The 19,060-nt window shown below is 34.0% G+C and overlaps 1 long non-coding RNA gene and 1 pseudogene across 1 annotated transcript; one reads left to right on the top strand and one right to left on the bottom strand.

Annotated features, from left to right (window-relative positions):
* Positions 1–10,855: 10,855 nt before the first annotated feature.
* Positions 10,856–16,383, bottom strand: LOC138312897 (BTB/POZ domain-containing adapter for CUL3-mediated RhoA degradation protein 3-like; annotated as a pseudogene).
* Positions 16,384–16,874: 491 nt separating this feature from the next.
* On the top strand, positions 16,875–18,982 carry LOC138312895 (uncharacterized). Its single transcript, XR_011207076.1, has 3 exons — positions 16,875–16,889; positions 18,484–18,569; positions 18,853–18,982. It is a non-coding gene; the product is annotated as an uncharacterized lncRNA (long non-coding RNA).
* Positions 18,983–19,060: the final 78 nt, after the last annotated feature.

The following is a 19,060-nucleotide window of genomic DNA, read 5'->3' as shown; positions in this document are numbered from 1 at the left end:
GGAATGGCTTACTCAGAAATCCATGATCTGTCAACGTGTTTAGTCAGCTTACAATGCACTGGCTATGCATGTTACGATTAACGATTAACAAAATCTTTAATCGATTATCAGCAATTAGCTTCATTAATCTAATCGCCTCCGATTATTCGACTAATCGTTTCAGCCCTATCAGTAAGCATAAATTATGCAATGTTAAAAAGTTCAATTTATGGAAATAACGGAGCCGAATTTTTTGTTTATTTTTTATCCATATATATTCACACACTATCCTTGTCCCAAAATCCCATTTGAGAAGGAAACCCACATAAGAGAAGAAAGAAACTTTTATTTCCGTAACAGATATGCCGTTTTTGGTCAGGTGATTATATTGGACGTTAGGATATCACTTGAACGCTTGCAAATAAAGAGCAACAGCACTGAGCTTCTGTCGGATGAAGATCACGTTCGTCGGATCTTAAAAGGCTTTGAATCGCTTGATTATATAATGAGCTGACTTCAAACATCGCATTCCCGCTGATGAGATTTTTTTACAGTGGATAAATGGCGGCCGCAAACTGAAGCTGTCAGTGTGTAGGATTAAATTTTGAAGAGTGTGTTTTTTTCTTTATTTTCATGTACGAAGGGCTGCGACCTTATAAAGACAGTTCGGACTAGCTTCAATGTTATTTTTGTAATATTCTTTGAACTTTTTCGGCTGAGCGTTGTAACAAATTTCGAAACATGAGGTGCGTGTACTTTCAAGTAGGAGTGGATAACATTGGCGAATACAGAGGAGATGTGACGAATACCTGTGCTCAAAATCCCAAGCACTGTGTTATTCTTTATATACAGGCACATATGACTTAATTAACACAGAAAGGCACAAATATATGTGGTTTTTTTTTGTTTATTTTTTAAAATATATACATGTACCATACACATCGTTGTGTGCAGCAATGTTTTACAGAATTTGGTAAAACACCATAGAGTATTTAGGTACACATTCCTTGTTTTGTGGAATCGCCTTGGCGTCGGCGTCAGATTTGGTTTTGGTTTGTTAGCCGTTGTAAATGACATTGCTTTCTACATTATTATATGGTCATTATTGCTGTATATGCAAAACATTTAAAGGGAGAAAATGTAAGATTTTGAGAATTCCAAGAACCTCAATTTACCTGCATGGTTCAGCGCAAAAAAAAGGATGCCCAGTGAGGGGCGGTCATCTTTGATACTCCATGGGTTGCTATCACTGACGATATATCCACGGTCGATATAAAAACAGTCATATTAACCACTGGGTTATCGAGGATGAGTAAAGATTAATAAGTTATCTTGTAGAAATTATGATGTGCTTTGTTAAAGATAGGATATTGACTGAATAATGGGAAAACATGAAACTCGTGCTTGTATTTCGTCAATCTATAATATGAAGTGATTCTTCGCAGCCTCCTATCTATACACCACACACTACAGCGATTTCTTCTTGTACACGATGTGAACCACAGTAGGGAACAACCAACAAAATGAAAAAAAAGACCTTCGAAATGGCCCCTGTGTATACGAGCCCAGGATAAAATTTAACCCGGCCGCTGATTGGCTGGCTAATTATGAATTTCAAAAGTAAAAATGTTTTCTGACAGGCAATTATTCCTAGATAACCATATGAATTTGGAAATTCATATTGAGATTTAAGTTCAAAATATCAATTTTGATAATGAATAGGTAAAATATTAGAATTTCAGGATTTTTTAGCGCATAATGCGCCTTAATTCAATATAGCTACCCTGGGTGGAGTTTGAGCAGAAGGACCCATTTTTGTTCTATCTAGTGTTATATGAGAACCTAGACTTTAATTATAGAACTCAATAGATAACTAATATTCCTCTGTTTTAATAATACAGTACAGTTGGTTGTTTTCTATAAGGACGTAATCCTTGATCACAGGGACTTGATGGTCCATATGTACTTAAACTCGTAATATTGGACATACACTGTCCTCCAAAAGTTTTGTTACACATGGATTTTTGTCAAAACTATTTTATACAGAATCTAGACACTTGTAACAGACCTTTTGGATGGCAATGCATATTATATGTTTTAAGGGTCTAGATTAAAATCGGTAAAAATCATACCTCTTTGTAATGTATACAGTTGTATACATAGGGAAGAAAGTTTTGAACTCGCGATCCAGAGTGTGTGGTAATATATGTCAGGACATCTGAACCACTTGGCAACTCTCCTTTAACTAATTCTTAGGCTTCTATATTGTGCACGCGTTTAGAAATGATATGATAGCTACGGCAACTTTAGAATGAATTATAGGTATTGATATTACATATGTAGCATTCTTGAATAATGACAACATAAAGAGTAGGGCTCCAATCGGTCAGACAACCGAGTAATGTCCCGACAAGCAAGGTAGCCCGAGTTACTAAGACACTGATACCAAACTATAGAGTATGATTTTTACCTATTTTTTTATCTAGCCTCTAAAACATCTAAAATGGTCTGTGGGCACTCTGGTGTGTCCATGGTTATATAAAGTGTAACTAATTCTCATGTCCCTGTGAATCAGGCGTCAGCTGGCATGCTGCCCCTAATTATATAAATTGCCAGTTCGAAACTTTCTTTTTCGATGGCTATGGCATAATAAGGCACTACTCATATATCGAACGTACACAGTTTTCCCCGACTGTCACGTCACATTCTAAGACGTTGTTCCATCTATTTAAAACGATGTCTTATATTCACTTGAATTTACACAAAATTTCAGGATTACTTTAAATTTAAATACGTCGCATTTCAATTAATTTAAGTTTATCCGTGAAGACAGTCCCTTCATTGGTCAGGAACTAAGATCATTCATTATTTCTGACAATTATCTGCACTGTACTTAACAGTTTATTAAGCCCGTTGTATCACCGTGGATAATATCTATAGGGGTATTTTAAGCTTGCAGAAACTTTGGGTTGCTAAAAGGACTTAAAGGATTTATCCCAATGACCAATGTACATATTCCACATCAAAACTAAAGTTATGATTTTTAATCAAGCGATTCAATGGATATATTTGACGAAATATCGCTTGTCCAATGGCATACATGTACATCCGTCACCCATACCTGTAACAGAAAAAATACAATATTTTGCATAAACTTCAGACAGTACACTGTAATACCACATTTTATCATATGTATCCCAAAGTCTGGATTTAATTATAAGCCATTATCTTCTAACAATATTGTATAAGAACGTCGTATAAACTCGAAGAAAAACGTGACAATTGTAAACCTGGTGTTTTCTCACATCATTTTGATGACATTAACACGAAGTAAGAAGTAGAATACAGCTATTCTCCCTAACAAAATAATACAAAGAATTGACCAAAAAGGTTAAATAAGAGAAAGTAGCATGTCCTTACCTTATATAACCGTGTAATCCTTAATACAAGTCCGTGTAAACCCTAAGTATTGAATTGAACCCTTGTCCAGTGAAGATAGTAATCCCAGTGCATAGATATAGTCTAATTATAGGCGGATTGGTAAACCGTGCGGACAGATTGTCAAACCGTGTGCACGGATTAGTAAACCGTGCGGACGGATTGACAAACCGTGTGCACGGATTGACAAACCGTGTGCACGGATTGGTAAAACCGTGTGCACGGATTGACAAACCGTGTGCACGGATTGACAAACCGTGTGCACGGATTCACAAACCGTGTGCACGGATTGACAAACCGTGTGCACGGATTAGTAATCCGTGCGAACGGATTCACAAACCGTGTGCACGGAATGGCAAACCGTGTGCACGGATTAGTAATCCGTGCGCACGGATTGACAAACCGTGCGGACAGATTGGCAAACCGTGTGCACGGATTGACAAACCGTGTGCATGGATTAGTAATCCGTGCGAACGGATTGACAAACCGTGCGGACGGATTCACAAACCGTGTGCACGGATTAATAAATATATTTCCATGTCCCTTCGCGGGCTCCGTAAATTACAGTACTAGACTGGATTAATTTTTAAGGTTAAACCTTTACTTGAAATAGTTCTTAGAACCATTTTTATTTCTGAACAAGTCATCTTCCATTATTGTTTTACCTGTGTACGATATATATATATGTAATATATATTCCTAGGTATGATCAGGGACATTTTATTTCCATTTGCTTTTACATCTTTATTTTAAAAATGGAGGTGACAATAAAAAACCTAGAGCATATATAATAGATGTAAGGGGTTTCCATAATTCAAATCACAATTCAATTAACGGATGTCCTAACCTGATTGGCAGCAAGATAAAAGCAAATACCCGATATAGCCCATCGAATAGCAAATTGCCCGCGGCCAGGTAATTACAGGTGAGTTTGATGAATGGCGTTGTGTACAGGTAAACAACATCCTGGTCAAGGTATTACATAACCATCAAACCAAAGGCATGGCTAATTATAAATCTATATCGGCGTATCTACTCGTTATCGATTAAAAATTCAAAGCGACCGTACGGTCTGAAAAAATAGTTTGTTTTGCTTAATAATTCAATATTTTGATCTTTTATAATATCAAAAATAAATTCTTTCTATCGCATGTTGAAACGCTTTACGGTATTGTGATAAATGTATCTAAATTTATTCGGTTAGCAACGTAACACACAACACAATGTTTGTAATGATCAATCATAGGTGTGTACTGTACGTACGTCAAGCATCATTTCCTTGATGCTTTAATCAAGGATTTCTTAAATTGTTACGTAAAATTTTCTTTTTAAAGTCACAAACTTTGCAATTCACAATGTATCAAAGATACAGACTACAGGAAAATATTATCTAATTAAAGCTTATTCGTTGCTGAACTCCTCGACAAAAAAATCCGAAACTTTTATTTCTGTGTCAATTTTCTTTCATAATAACACGAAGATACCAGCTATTAGAGCATTAATTAGAGTATTTGAAACATCGAATTTCACTCTTTTAGTTATTTACATTCGAACCAAAGTTATTGTACGATTAACTTCACTCAAAAGTAATCATAAAAAATCGTTGATCGGCTTTTTCTGTGACCGTCGATATAAGTGATAGCACATCAGTTATAGTACAGCTATAAACCACGGACTATTATGACATCTCACGGTTTAGAGCTAGAAAATATGCATAATCGGGTGGTCAGAAAATTTGACCCCGATATCGGCGGCTTACAGGTTATTCCGGTCGCGCGCGGCATGGAGATGTTTCTACACGTGCTAATAAAGCCTTTTCCAGCATAAACTGAAATTATCATTTTTGACTGCACAAATCCTTTAAAGATGCTCCACCGCTGACGAATGGTATTTTTTCACTATCAAAAACAGTAGCAGACGATTCAGTATTTTTCTTCAGTTACAAAAGTTACTTACTTTAAACCATTACCACGATTGAAAAGTTTGAGCTTCTAATTTTACTTCAAGTTAAAAATATAAAAAATAATTAATTGCATCCCGAAAAAACATCTGTGCCACTATATACTATATTGAATGAAGTACTGATTGCGCATGCACCAAAGGCGAAGTAATTTTTTTTTTTTTTTGTGTTAATTATACATAAATATACATGATTAGACACCAATTATTGTTCAAATGATGAATATCATTTATGCTCTGTCGGCGGTGGAGCATCTTTAAAAATATAAACGATACATTTTGTATTAGAAATAATCTCATGATATTTTATACATCATCTTAATAATATCAAGTGCAAATATTTATATCCAAGAAATGCATTTTTATGTCAGATCTATGTTTAATTGCATTGTTGTATATACCCGTGCACTTTCTTCTGAAGTGCTGCACACAGATGTAAAAAATATGTTTGAAGAATGTTATAGTACAATCATAGCTACAATAGGTTTAAGGTTCATAAGAGTAAAATATTTTATATATATATTGAAAGATTTTCATGGCTTTGGACTAAGAAAAATGTAAACCTTCTTAACTAAAGGAGCTAGATTGGATAGAAGTGTTGATTAGAAATGTGATGGTTTATCAACAAAACATTCAGAGAATAAAAATGTGTTTATGGTGTTGAATCCAGATGACATAGATATGATTTTCCTACAGAATATTCTGTATCAGGGGAGATTATTCGGTGATGATGTCTATTACAACTTCCCATCAGAAAATGTCATCTAGATAAACTGATTGACCAACAATCATATTAGAACATCAAGCATCAAAATACATGAAGAATCGGAGATAATTTAGTCGTAATATGGTGTACATATGTACCCAAAACACACTACAAATCAAAGGGGATATAAACAAAATATTTTCAAATTTCCAACTTTAATTTTACCTTCTTTGTAATAGATGTAGCCGAAAGATTTGCATTTATGTATAATAAATTAGTATAAGTAGAAAAGTATTGTATTATTCATAATATAAATGTATTTGAAATTAGTTATCTATGGGTAATTCTCGATATTCCTGAAGTTTCACTGTCTTAATATCCACTCATGGATTATGTCATAGAAAAGCTGAAGGCTCAGTATGCAGTAGCAGATGAGACAGGCAGTTTATACATCAAAAGAATTGAATGTCTGTATTCTGACTGTATGGCTTTGAAGTATTGCGTCACTCTCTCTCTATAATCTTAAAAGGGAGACTTTGTAGGCCTATGATTGGTCAGTAATATTCTTCTAAAATGCCATCAGTCGTTCTGCGACATTGTCAAGCCTCCAAGGTGGATATTACGATAGGGGTAGTAATCACTAGTAATACTATGTTTCAAAGGATAAAGGGCATGTTTACAGTGAAAGATGATTGTGTCATGAGTACAGGAAGCATTAAAATATAGCAGACTTTATACAGTTTTTTTTCGTCCACAACTTCCATATTTTTGTTCTGTAATAAATGATTATATCTCCATTCATTACAATTCTTAAGTGCCTTGGGTACAGCGAATACGGTAAGTACATGTTAAGACATTCTTCATTTCATTTTAACAAAGCACTGATATATAACATAATAACGAGAAAGTCAATACAATAGCAACTTTAATAAAACTCAGATCTCAGATAATCAATTAAAATCACAGAAATAATAATTTAGCCGTACAGAACAAAATAAACAAGGTATGATAGTCACTATGAGTCTAATAGACATCCTTTCTCTTCTTCTTAACAAAACACAGAAGAGAGAACAAGGACATGCATGATTTGGCATCAGCATCAAATACAAAGCTTGCTGATAAAGCTGATAAATACAGTACATTTCACACACACAGGGCTGTACCAGATCTGATATACAGTACATTTCACCACACAAGGGCTGTACCAGATCTGATATACAGTACATTTCACCACACAAGGGCTGTACCAGATCTGATATACAGTACATTCCACCACACAAGGGCTGTACCAGATCTGATATACAGTACATTTCACCACACAAGGCTGTACCAGATCTGATATACAGTACATTTCTCACATATTGGTACTTATTCTATATTTTGCAGGTGACAGAGTTATCTGCCCTTGCGGGTAAGTATTGATTGTGACGTCATGTGTTTTAGGGGGTAGCATCATACTTTTCAGAGAAAACGATATGAGTTAATTGTGCTCACAAAGTAATGACATCACAATGGATACCAACAGTTACGCGGAGGTAATGCAGTACGGAATACAGCATAATGAAATCAGAATATCTCTGACACTGAAGTAAACAAGTCAACAATATTGTACAGGATATAATCCACAGAGTGTGCATTTTGGGATCTAATTTTTGTACATTTCTGACATATTGGTACAAAACTGATGCAATTCATTTAGATATTGTACTTATACAGTAAATTGAAATTAGATATATATATCTCAAAGCCGGCACTGGATTCATTAAACAGAATCAAGGTTCCTGTGCAGTGCAATTCACAGCACAAAGAATGTACAACTTTGGAATCTGATATTTTAATAGTACAATTCTTATATTTTGCTACAGAGAGGGATGTAGTTACTTGTATAATGAAATCAGTACGCGTATTATAATCAACGTAAATTCAAAACTTTCAATCTGTGCCAGGTCCTAGAAAAAACTTGTACAAGTTATCATAACAATAGGTTTTAAAATTTCCAAAGGCCCATTTTGGTACATTTTATTAGAAAATATGCATTAACTTCACATTTTATTGATATACTTTAACTACAAAAAAAAAATATGATATATTCCTTAATCAACATAGAGTGAAAGAGAGTGAAAGCTTTGAAAAATGATCACATACAGTTACATTTGGTTTTATTAAACATTCTATTGAGCACTGATGTACGAAAAAAAATATCTTTTCATATTATTCTTTAGATAAAATATTGTACTATGATTCTATATAAATTCTTTTCTTTTTTGTAAAATAAATATTTTAATATATTTAATATAGCATGTGGTTTGTAATTGTTATTAGGAAGTGAGCGGACAGCAATATAATAACATAAGAATATACTCACAACTGTGTAGACAATACAGTTTACTCACATAGTAATGATACAGTGATGGTTATATATATAATCATACAAAAAAACAGTCATATTTTAACAGTATTTCAAACTGTAATATTTACTTCAGAGGAAAACAACTGCTTCCAGTATAGTGCATGTGGCTATTCTGTCTTTGCATATTACAGAGTTAGCTCCTTGCGGGTAGATATCGATTGTTACATCATTATTTTTGTGAGCGCAATTCATGCCGTTTTCTCCGAAAAGTATGACGTTATGTTCACAAACACATGACGTCACAATCAATACATACCCGCAAGGACAGATAACTCTGTAATATGCAAATACGGAATAACACACAAGGAAACTCATTTTGATACCAGGCATACCAATTACATTTAAAAGGAGAAATCTGACAATGAACATAGTCAAATATTATAACCTATATATTTGGCATTTACACTTGAGGTAATCTTCGGGGCAACAGTAACAATGCATTCTTATCTATCAGAGTTACTTCCCTTTAGTTAGATATTTCCCTTTATTCCACTCTGTCTATATAGTCCAACTCGATTTAGGCTCTTCTAAGAAGAGCAGTCTTCTCAGAAGATCTTCCACCTCATAGATGGAAGAGCTTCAAAAAAGCAGAAGAGCTAAAAATAAAGTTGTATCCTAGAAGAGGTGAAATTGAGTTTAAAACAAAAGGGAAGTAACCTGATAGATCAGAATGGTAGTTACCAGTCCCCTAGTTAATGCTGAATAGTACAATAACACCTGACAAAGTTATTATTGACAAATTCTGTTGAGTGACCTAAGATACAGTCAAAGCATATTAACTCATAGAGGGACCATAAGTTACCTGAATACATCTATGTTACGAAAAGTATTATTTGGGAAATCAAATCTTTTAGAATTAAACAGTATGAGTTACCATATTCCCCATAATTAGCGCCCCTCCCCCCTATATGTGCCCCTCCCCTATTCTAGAGAAAAGTTGAAGTTGTATAAACACCTTAATTCCATGGATTTTAACAATGTTTTATAACATGTGATGCCTCTAACATCAGCATTGGATCCCATATTACATGAACTTGTGAATCCTTTACATGTGAATCACAAAATAATCATGTGTCTTAAACGATAAAAGGCATATGCATGTTTACTGTAACAGATTAATGTACCAGAAAGTACAAAAAGATTTAAAACATGCCTGACTTTTTTCGTCCCATAAATTACATTTTGGTTCATTAATAAGCGCTCCCTTTGTTTAAGGGCCCTGGGCGCTAATTACGGCGAATACAGTATATAAATTCAACTGAAGTTGAATTTTTTTTCGCTATTATAATAATGAAGGCAATTTAAGATCTAAATATTACTTACTTAATTCAGAGATGAATGATATTAAACATTTCTCCGAAGACGAACATAGCTGATTTCATCTAATTAGCAGATAAAGTAAAGTCTGAGTTTTAGATGAACAGAGCTCTGATCAACGTACTTGAAATAGTCAGTAAGGTAACATGCAAATTTGTGAGTCGTTACTATAATGGGTTACAGTGTGTACTAAGAAATGCATTTTAGGTTAAAATCTTATGAGCAGTCTATTCAGGACATTCCTTAATTAACACTGTTCAAATACATTACACAGTATTAACTTACATGGTATATACTTCTTTAACGAAATATAGATTCATCAAAATTAAAAACATTTACTCTGTACGCAACAAGCATGGGAACAGTTTAGGGGTAACATATATACTATTTCGGGACACGCTACACTTGGAGCCTAACACACTGCATGCTCCCAACCCCTATCCCCACCCTCTACCACCTGTACGAGCCTGAAAACTGTGCCTGCCCTTTATGTCCCCAACTAAATGGCTCTAAACCCACTTTTTACACCCCCCTCTCCTACCCAGAGTCCCTGGCCCTCCCCAATAAAACATATAGGAGCCTGAAATAAACTGCTTCATCCTGTCCCCCATCAAACACAATTCAGACAGACTGTTTTAGAAAAACAAATTATTTTGATCTTCATTAAATCTACAAAATTCATATTCTAGGTATTTTTTTAAAGAATTATTTCAAGATTGAGATATTTCCTCCCAAAGACAATGCATATTATTAAAAGAAGTTTTGGCTTTGGTAAAGGAAATTTTTACTTAAGTGACTTAAAATCACATAAAAAGTGGGTCAATGAACACTTACAATGGTAGAGACTTATTCTATTAAAGATGAGTCTTTGTTGAAGGTGGGGTGACAATCTACCAATATGGATGATTCCAAGATTTATCCAGTATGTGGGGAAGACAGGTCTGAAATCTACTGATATGGATGAGTCCATGATGTAGGTGGGGGAGACAGGCTCTCTAATGAAGCTCGCAGCACACTTTATCACAATGTCCATACACTATAACAAGTTAACATTCAATAACCATACATATTAAATACATGTAGTTATTTCCGACGCATTCGATCTTTCCGCTCCAGTTTCTCCTCATTTCTTCATCACTGTTGTGGGCACATCAGCGTATCCCCTCGTAGCTTGCATGAGACATTCGTCTGGGCGGGATTCACGGTTCTCATAAAGCAGCACATTCAGGGTCTCCTCAATTATATACGAGCCTCAGGAAACTCAACCTACAATTATTACAAACTTTTATCAGTAACAAGTACATTGTATATAACAATTACTGTCCATCCATATCAGATCATTTAAACAACTTTGGAAACAATTTATTCAAAGATTTATAAAATAACCTTATTTGTCTAGTAATCAGGCTAAATATTGATTACATTACATTTTACCCTCATAAACTTAAGATCCTATAGCACCTACCATACTGATTACTTTGTTTAATTTAAGTCAAAGTAATTGTGTGTCCTGCTTAATGCTAAAAAAAATCAGGTATATCTCAACTTTGGTAGATATTTGGCTTATATAGACATTAAAAAAACTATTGTTCCTAGGCAGAGTTTGCAGAGTGAAAAGAACAAATTTGATTTTTAGAATTTTCAATGTGAGATATTTTTTAAAGGGACAATTCACTCACGCTAATTCTTTTACATAACCAAGAAGCAAAATATTTCATAAATGTATTGTTCTAAATTTCTTATGAAACATATAACATTAGATATTGACAAATTCCACGTCATTGTTTAGTATTTTAATTGATACCTTTGTAATTACAAATCGTTGACCAATACGATTAAGCAGGTACAATATGTACGCTGTACCAATATCCGAGCCAAAGTCATGCACGTTACAAACAAATGAACTACATAACCGCTGTGGAGGTGATATAATGATTTTTTAGGCAAGACAATTCACCCTAATAAGGTAAACACACTTCTATCAGAGCGATTTGAGCTGTTCTAGACAAAAGTAGCATTACTCTACGAGCAAGGGACTGGGTTCGGCATACAAGATATTTGACCACAATGTGTAATGGCGGACAGCGAGTGAGTTTGAACATTTCACACGCATTTCACCACCATGGGATTTTCTGACATATCACAGTAAAACCGACTGATCTAATTTCCCATTAGAACTGGGGGTTTTCCGTATATATACAAATTTTAATGTTCTCGTAGAATTAATTGTCCCTTTAAATAATGTGACTACGTATGTTCAAAAAGGTTTTACTCCAGACATTACCAAAAATACAACTTATATGAATATGTCTTAAAAATTTTTGATGATGGATCTTTCCGTTCCAGATATTGTTGGAAGGCATTAGTCCACAAATCTGTAACTATGTATGAAACAAATGCCTGGAAATTGAGAATGTCAAATGACGCAGAATTCACACGATTGTTATCATTACATGATTGTTTAAAACCCCATTACCATTGGAAACTAAGCTCTACGTCATCCAAATTGCCTTGAAAATGTAAGATATACGTTTAGAAAATTCTGTAATATTATGTTACTTTTGTGGACACTTTTACACTGATATTGTTGGTTCATATTGTTCTGGAATTGTTCATTAATCTGAACAGTTAAGAAATGATTTCATACCGGTGTGTTCAAATGTATCAATCACAAATGTAGATTTTATTTCATATTTATACTCCCTCTCAGATTTTGAGCTAATACCTGTATTTATTAGGAGGTCCCTTGGACTATGCATTGGAATGGTATGATATAGAACAATTCAGATTGACATGCGTGTATACTTTAAAAAAGATGTTCAATTTGTATTTAAACGTAACTGATTAAAACTTGCTTGTTTATGATTATTTATAAATATTGAAAATAATTTGATATAGAAATATCTGAGAGAATGTGTGGCCTCTTCTCTTTCTCTGATTTATAATAATTATGTTAAGTATCCCCCCCCCCACTATTCTCTGTCTAATTTTGTACATATTATCTCATGCTGTTATCATATGGGGTTTTTTTCATATACATTTTTATTATCATTATATACTCTTCATTTTGGAGGAAATAAAGATAATAATAACAGTTTTATCAATATTCCTTAATACAAGAAAACTCTGTAACTAATAATTTAAAGTTCTTCATAGGTTTAGAATTACAGAAGTTATCGTAGTTCGGTTCCTTATCTTTAGATTTCCCCCAAATTTCTACAATTTCCTTTAATTTAATTATATGAAACGTTGATAAAACTGAAGTCTGATGACTTTAAGATAACAAAATTTCTGACAGTATGTTTCAAAATTGACTTGAGACTTTTAACACAGGTTACCTACCGGTATTCCTGAGTACTTACTTTTGTGTGTTTCTTGTCCGTGCCGTACACTATAGAGGTATACAAAAAAAAAAAAAAAACAGACACTCAGCGATTTTGGATCCGTGGCCGTAAAAGGACCAGCAACAAATCTCATTACTCCCTATCACATCCTTCACAAATAATACTCGACGATTGAAACGTAACGACAGTTTATCATACAGTTCCTCAAATTCTTCAGTAAATTATCATCAGAGTTGCTGAAAAATTATAGAATTATTAAATGTACAGTGATTTTAGTAATAATACACAATAAAGACAAAGTGAGGGACTGTATTACCATAAACATATATGTTTACTGGAATTTCAGACCAGGTTGATAATGATAAAAATGAATTGGCTAATAATATTATTGTGTGATTTGCAACATACTGGGTTAATTTTGTTGTGTCTCTGTTATTATGATATTGATAATTCAAATTTATTTATTTGAAGTTTTCCTGATTTAAAAATTCATACTTTTAATTAAAATGTATATGATATGTATATATCATATTAATTGTATTTAATATTAAAGAGACATATAACATAAATGTATGGAAATAAAATGTATAATATATCAGTCTTACCTTGTGTAGGAATACTTGTTATTATGTCTGTTACATATTAACTTCACCACAGGCTGTAAAGAAAATGAATTTGTAAAATTGTGGCAAAGCATTATGCTCAGATAGTAATTACCAATGTTTAATCTTATTCTATCAAGTTTCAAAAATCAATTATGGAGTTACTTTGCCTTATGCCACTTTCCATTGAAATTGATACAATTAGGACATGCTCTGTGTTTACAAATTATTTAAACAATCTTGGTAATTTGCCACAATAGACAGAATATGAGCAAGCTGGATTTTAATAATACCAGTAGTCACTGTTTTCCCATTAATGACATAATAGCCTAAAGCAAAAGTATTGTACTGAAGCATTTTTTTACAATCTATTAATTAACATTCAGGATCATTTAAAGACAACAACAAGGATAATGATGTAGAGGAAAGCTTGTGTATGTGGAGTTAAACCACAAAACCTACTGTCAGTACCCGTACTCTGGAAACTGTTTCACATGAGAATCAACTCAACCCAGAGGCAGACAGGCTAGCAGGGAATATGTTGGAACACCTTATCCATAATTCCTTTTACACAGTATATCAAACCAGTAGGGTGTAGTCTACTGGTATGTTAACAATAAGATAATTGGATTGGATACACTAAGAGGAAACCCATGCTGCTATCGATAAATGACAGTGGTGGCATGTATACCTTAGTGGATACACTAAGAGAGAGCCTATGACTATCCTAAATGAGAGTGGTGGCACTGTATACCTTAGTGGAATACACTAAGAGAGAGCCTATGACTATCCTAAATGAGAGTGGTGGGCACTGTATACCTTAGTGGAGGTTGTGAGCAGTAGTTGTTCCTCCTTATGTGAGGTGATGAGAGGGACTTTCACACGAGCTCCACAAGTGTGGTCCATGTTCTTTACTGCAGCCTCCACCAGCACCACACAAAATCCTGTACAAGGTAATACTTGGCCTCCCGCCAGAAGCTCCATCAATTCTCGTCGTGTCTCGGGCAGCGGAATAGTACCATCCCTCAAGAAATTCAGCACCTGGCCAAAGTATTTACCACTGCGATCTATGAGTATCCAACCTGAAATAAGAAGTCGGCATTTAATAACAAAATGTATCATAATACATGTACAAATACACTACAGTACTGAAGTAGTCTCATAAGACGATATCATGATCATTTAGCTTCTCTGATCTAGATCTCTTCAAATACAGTGTTACTGTACTAAAATAGAAATAGTCACATGTAATACTAAAAATATACATTGTATATGTAAATTATCAACATTTTTTCATTTTCCATTTTTATCGAATGATGTATAGCTATACAGATTGGTTAGGCTAGTATCTGGAGATTCAGATTGGAACATTAAACCTTATATTTATAATTATCTGATCACCTTGCTCTCGATCCCATTAAACTAGTACTGGATACATATGCCTCAACAATGACCAAAAGCTAGAGAAATGAATGTACTCATACTGTACTTGACAAAGGGAAATTTGAATTAAACCCGAAGCTCGGTTGTATTGGAGAATTCAGTTTGAAAATGAAAGGGAGGGAGAATGTGTAGCATATTTCTCGGCCAGTTATCTCATATTATTTTGGGATCATGATCAATAACCAGACAAATGCATGGCCAGAGTAGCCTTAATTGGTACAGCAGCGCTGGTTGGTTTTTCAGAATGTTTGCAATGCACCTGCTATCCACAAGGAATGTCTATGGAAAGATCTTGCAATACATTCATATCGATTTATTGGACTGTGCTTGTGTCGATTATTGGTGACCATGTACAAGTGTATATAAAGTTCAATCGATAGAGCATATACGATTATAAGACTAGGGTTCAAATCCAGGACCTCTGAACACTAGCCGAATGATCATGATTTACCGCTGAGCAACCTGGTTGCCAATGATCGATCCAATCCAATAAGGATGCCATTCCCGCTACAGTTAGGACTATATACTTCGGTCCCATATCATAATTTAAGAGAATCATTTGTCTAATCAACTGAGACTTATCTAGCATTGTTTTGCTAACACTGTAAAGCTATATATCAATACATTGTTGGTCGCAGATTCGAGCCCCCCACTAATAACACTTACAGCTGCATTTTGATCTCCTTTTGTGTTACATATATTTATAGCATATAGTATATATTTTAGTTCTCCAGAATATTATGTATTCCCCATGGATGAAATGACAATTATGATCTAAAAGAAATGTGACAAATCTCAGCAAGCCAAAGGCCTACATAAATACGTTTGTCATTTTTATACCTTCTGAATCTGTGAGCACCTCCATCCTTCCACTGAACATAGCTCTGAGCATGGTGTCTTGTTTGGTGAGCGTTCCAATGGTGGTATAGTGGAGTGTCCCTCCAACATTTAGCTTCACATACTTGGAGGAGTTTCCCTTGATCACAGTTTTTGTCTCCCCAGACATCATTGAGTCAGAGGGAGGGGGTTGAGATCAACCCTAAATGGAGAGAATGTCTACGGCGGTCTGTAGTTCAGACGGTATTTCTCGTAATTTATACACGATTAATATTACTATTACTCATCTTGCCTGCTTCAGAAGTGTCCTGGAAGACGTCTCCTCACATTTTTGAAGAACATTGGTTGGTAATTTATATTTATACCCGTATCTATATATAGAACTCCACTTTAAAGTACGAGAAAAAATATGACGTCAACACCCACCCAAATCATACAAAGCTAGAAAAAATACGAAGCTCGCATATAATTTGATGAAAAAAGTTACATAGATTCCTTCTTTTCCACATAAAAAGATATCAATTTAAATTGAAAATATACTTTCTATGCTCATACCTGGCAATAATGAGTTATTTTATAAATAAATATTTGCATTTGAAATTTATTTACGAAAACTACACAACGACTAAGTACAAACTCAGTCTTGCGAGCGTTTGCATGAAAGGTTCAATTACTTTAAGCGTCAATATCACACCGATTTCCTTGACATTCCATTTGTTGTAAAATGGCAGACGAAGCATTAGCCAGGGATGGTCTTCACTTTGATGACCTGAATAAAATACGAGTTCTTGAACCTGAAGTTCAACACACAGACAATTAGAATTAAAAGAAGAATGTATAAGACTTTGTTGACAGTAAGTAAAAGAAGAAAATCTCTGGGGAATCACGAGAAAATTTCATTAGCATGAATGTTTTTGTCGAGAACACTTGCACCTGAAAAGCTAAAAGCTGCCTACATCATACTCAAAACACTGTACACTATTGCTAGGTCTTGCAACTTGCTTATTATACATAAATTGATTTTTATTTATCAATTAGTATGTTCATGATTTATATTTTCATGATAAAAAAAAATGTGTGCATATTACAGTTTTCACATTTTTCTTTTGAAAAGACAAAAAAAAAAAAAAAAAGCTAGATGTTGTACTACATTTAATTTGTCAAAATATTGAGGGATCTACATCAATTGTTTTTGATAGATAAGATATGAGTTGCAAATGATTTTCACATTGTTTTACGCTATAATATTTTGCAATGAATTTGGGATAGTTATGACTTAATGCAACAGGAGAGAAGAAAATATAGTGCCTAGACTAGGATTTGAACATAGAAAAAAGTGATTTAGTCAGTCCCCAGAGATTCACAATAACTGTGTTTTACTGTATGAATTTATTACAGTGGAACTTCCTTAAACCGATCATAGTCATACAGTGGATAGAATTTCAGCCAGTTTAGAGAGGGTTCGGTTTGGAGAAGTGAATGGAATATCGATCATAACGATCCGGATTTAATTGATCAGAAGTTGTTTTCTACACTATACTGTAATTACGGTATGCCTAGTGTTCGTTATAACCGACCGATATTAATTGTTAATGTGAATGTTACCACAAAAGAGGGAATCATACGTTTAAAAGGAATGGATTACAACAATCTTTACTTTGTTATCGCTTATAAACCTAGTTAGTTGTGTGAATGTTCTTGGGGATGTTCTCATCTGATCTAACCTACATACAGCCGATCGCTTCCGTCAAGAATAATATTAATTAAATATTATCTAATTACACGATGATCAGTCGATGCCGGTCTTTTTCTAAAACAATAAATGGCTTCGGCTTCTTCATACAGAGAATTTACGTTATAAACTCTTATTTTAAATTCAAAATTTTCTCTTCATTACTAGCTCTGCTTATATTCCTACAGTAAACAAACCGTGTGCACGTGGTAGACCTTCGTTAAATATCTAAACAATAGACATGATGAAAATAATTACTCCAATATCTCTGGTATAATTACTGTGTACATATACCTATAGCCCTCACACCTGGATACATGCCCCAGAACAAGGCATGCGACAACTATGGTTACAGGTACGTGTGTATTTCACAGTCGGTTGATTTGCAGACCTCAATACAAGCGATCAGTGTCGCTCTGGTAAGACAGGTTTTCAGAAGTGCATTTTAGTTACATTTGACTATTCCGATCTCAAAATCCGTCCGGTATTCAGAATTGGGAGGGATCGATTTTGGGAAGTTTTATTTACTATTAATAAAAAAGGAATTCATTCCGCACATGTAATCCATGTTCAGTTTCTAGAGATGATCAATTTTGAGAAGGTTCGGTTTTGGGAAGTTACACTGTTTATTAAAACCATACTCTTAAATTAAGTACTGCATGATTGTGTTATCTGAATCATGTTACACGTATTAATATTTTAAATTTGTTTTTCAGAAATTGGTGGGTTTCAAAAGATTGTTGGGACTTTTATTGAAGTGGTAGATAATGTTGCAAAAGAGGTGGAAAAAGAAAAAATGAAGGTAAAACCTTTTTTTTTTTTTTTTGAGAGAGGGAGATAAAAATGTCTGAGATTATAGCATTTAGAATTAGAATATATCTAAAAGTAATTTATATCTGGTTTGGTATGACATTTTCTGTCATAGAGAATTTGTATTGTAAAATGGTGGGTGAAAAATTTGAAATTATCAAATTACCAAATTGTAACATTTAAATCTCTATTACATTTGCAATGAAACTTCAAAAGTTAAATTTGATATAACAGATTATAATATATTTAACAAAGACATCTCTTTCTTTTATTAGGCCATTGGTTCGCGTAATTTATTAAAATCAATTGCAAAACAGAGAGAGTCACAACAGCAACAACTCCAAGCTTTGACATCAGAAAAGAAAATGCAGCTTGAAAGGTAATTCTATATGTCAATGTTGTAACAAAACTCTTTTTATGTTTATTTTTTGCTTTTCCTTTAATAGAAGATAGGTACATGTAAGTATCTTGCTAATCTTGACT

The sequence above is a fragment of the Argopecten irradians genome, unplaced genomic scaffold (genome assembly GCF_041381155.1).
Source record: "Argopecten irradians isolate NY unplaced genomic scaffold, Ai_NY scaffold_0512, whole genome shotgun sequence".
Classification (NCBI taxonomy): domain Eukaryota; kingdom Metazoa; phylum Mollusca; class Bivalvia; order Pectinida; family Pectinidae; genus Argopecten; species Argopecten irradians.
The sequence above is the reverse complement of the archived record's forward strand: the minus strand, read 5'-3'. Positions and strand labels throughout refer to the sequence as shown.